Source organism: Schistocerca piceifrons, unplaced genomic scaffold (assembly GCF_021461385.2).
Source record: "Schistocerca piceifrons isolate TAMUIC-IGC-003096 unplaced genomic scaffold, iqSchPice1.1 HiC_scaffold_1340, whole genome shotgun sequence".
NCBI lineage: Eukaryota > Metazoa > Arthropoda > Insecta > Orthoptera > Acrididae > Schistocerca > Schistocerca piceifrons.
In genome coordinates this window covers 50001-52500 of record NW_025727170.1, presented here as the reverse complement: position 1 = coordinate 52500, position 2500 = coordinate 50001, and the positions used below count along the sequence as shown (strand labels likewise).

Below are 2500 nucleotides of genomic sequence, written 5' to 3'. Positions count from 1 at the left end.
ATCGCTTCATGTTAAACACCTTGCAAGTCTTGCTCACTTTCCACATGCTCCTGCTGTACACTGTAATGTGGATGGCAGCAGGACGTACATGCCGCCCCTCCCCACGTCCCCACCTTGCCCCCTGCCTTCGCAAGCTGGTTGGTGAGAAGTTTGCATGTTCAATGCCCTTCGCATGCGACGTACTCAGGCTACGTTGTGGTGCGGCCTGTGTCAACTGTCCGCTGATGTCGTACGCGTGAACCACAATCTGTACTGCACATTCGTCCTTATGTACTGAATGATACATCGTGGCACATGTGTGACCGCACAACGACTGCGCCCAAAAACGGCGGACCATACAGTGCAAATATTGTGCACGCAGCTACGTGTCGTCTCCCTATGAGAGCTGGATTGCAGTGTGGTACGCCATAGAGACGTGTGGGAGGAACGGACGCCGTGGATGGCGATCAGCATGAGCTGTCTGTTGATGTATTCGGACCTAGTCGTCTCTCCTCACACACCGTGATGGCATGGTGCACCGCGTTCCATATCTGCGACATGCTACAGAGGCCGGTTGACAGTCGTTCGAGCAATGGACATCGCATACGTACGGGGGCCACCTTCCACGTATTGTCTAGGCGTGCACATTTTGTTGCGTGTATGTGGGCAGACGTAGTGTGGCGTGACACCTGACACAGGCATGCAATAATCGTTGAAGTTGCAAATGGCGATGGACGCCTGCGTTTTCTGGTGAAGTTACGCAAATGAACAAATGGTAACCTGTTGTGGTGCGGTTGTTCTCGCTAGGGGTGAATCGGTGATGGCGACGAAAGGTTGAGGTACTAACCGGTTGTTCCAGCGATACCCACCATGCCGACGAAACTGAACGGCATCTGGGTGTGAAGCGATACGCGGCGGTGGCTGGGTGGGACCGTCCCCGGCCGGTGAGGGGGCGCCTCCCGGCGTGCTGGCCGCGCGGTGCGTGGGCGCACGCGCTACAGCCGGCTGGTGGGGGCGGCCAGTGGCAGGCGCGCCGGCCGACGGACGCGGCAGGCGTCGCAGCTGCGCGCCGGCGCACCCTGCGCGCGGCGCCGTGCGGCCAAAGTAGGTCCTCGCGGGCCCGGTGCGAAGCGCGGTGGACATCTTCAGTGTGCTGGTCCGATTGAGGACTGTGTGCGTTGAGGATGCGCCGCCGCCCGGCGCTCGGCGCCGCGACGCCGTCTGCTGCTCGGTCGCCCCAGCGGTTCTCGCTGGTGGTTTGTATCGCAGCTGTGCGGATGTGTTGGCGCGTGCGCTGTGCTGGGAGAGTTCGCTTCGGCACCCAAGTGGGGCTTTTGTCCTTCTGTGGCGCTGGCGTTGGAGCTGCCGGTCACCGTAGGTGGCGCGTGTTGTCTCCCGCCGGCAATGCCACGACAGCACGCTCCCGGGCCTCTGTCGGCAGCGGCAAGCTCAGTTGGGAGCACGGGTGGTCGCACCGAAAGCGTCTACTCGCCTAACTCCGGGCGATTGCGCCTCTCTCGAACCCGACCAAGTACTTGGGACGGCGCTGCGCGCCGCCGGGACCTGAGAGGGTTTCGAGGTGTATTGTGCAGGGGAGCTCAGCCTCCTCCTGTTTGCAGAATGATTGAGCGGACGCTTGCGTGTTCGCGCGGGCCCCCGGGACACACTCCCGGGCGGCCGGCTGCTCAGCTCTAGTTGACGCAGCTCCCTGGTTGATCCTGCCAGTAGTCATATGCTTGTCTCAAAGATTAAGCCATGCATGTCTCAGTACAAGCCGCATTAAGGTGAAACCGCGAATGGCTCATTAAATCAGTTATGGTTCCTTAGATCGTACCCACGTTACTTGGATAACTGTGGTAATTCTAGAGCTAATACATGCAAACAGAGTCCCGACCAGAGATGGAAGGGACGCTTTTATTAGATCAAAACCAATCGGTCGGCTCGTCCGGTCCGTTTGCCTTGGTGACTCTGAATAACTTTGGGCTGATCGCACGGTCCTCGTACCGGCGACGCATCTTTCAAATGTCTGCCTTATCAACTGTCGATGGTAGGTTCTGCGCCTACCATGGTTGTAACGGGTAACGGGGAATCAGGGTTCGATTCCGGAGAGGGAGCCTGAGAAACGGCTACCACATCCAAGGAAGGCAGCAGGCGCGCAAATTACCCACTCCCGGCACGGGGAGGTAGTGACGAAAAATAACGATACGGGACTCATCCGAGGCCCCGTAATCGGAATGAGTACACTTTAAATCCTTTAACGAGTATCTATTGGAGGGCAAGTCTGGTGCCAGCAGCCGCGGTAATTCCAGCTCCAATAGCGTATATTAAAGTTGTTGCGGTTAAAAAGCTCGTAGTTGGATTTGTGTCCCACGCTGTTGGTTCACCGCCCGTCGGTGTTTAACTGGCATGTATCGTGGGACGTCCTGCCGGTGGGGCGAGCTGAAGGCGTGCGACCGCCTCGTGCGTGCTCGTGCGTCCCGAGGCGGACCCCGTTGAAATCCTACCAGGGTGCTCTTTATTG

General features: G+C 58.5%; 1 non-coding gene across 1 annotated transcript in view; it reads left to right on the top strand.

Moving 5' to 3' along the window:
- The first annotated feature begins 1684 nt into the window (after positions 1 to 1684).
- LOC124732391 overlaps positions 1685 to 2500 on the top strand; it is a 1909-nt gene continuing 1093 nt past the window's right edge. Inside the window, exon 1 of the ribosomal RNA XR_007008673.1 lies at positions 1685 to 2500. This exon is cut by the window's right edge and continues 1093 nt beyond it. This is a non-coding gene — a ribosomal RNA (small subunit ribosomal RNA).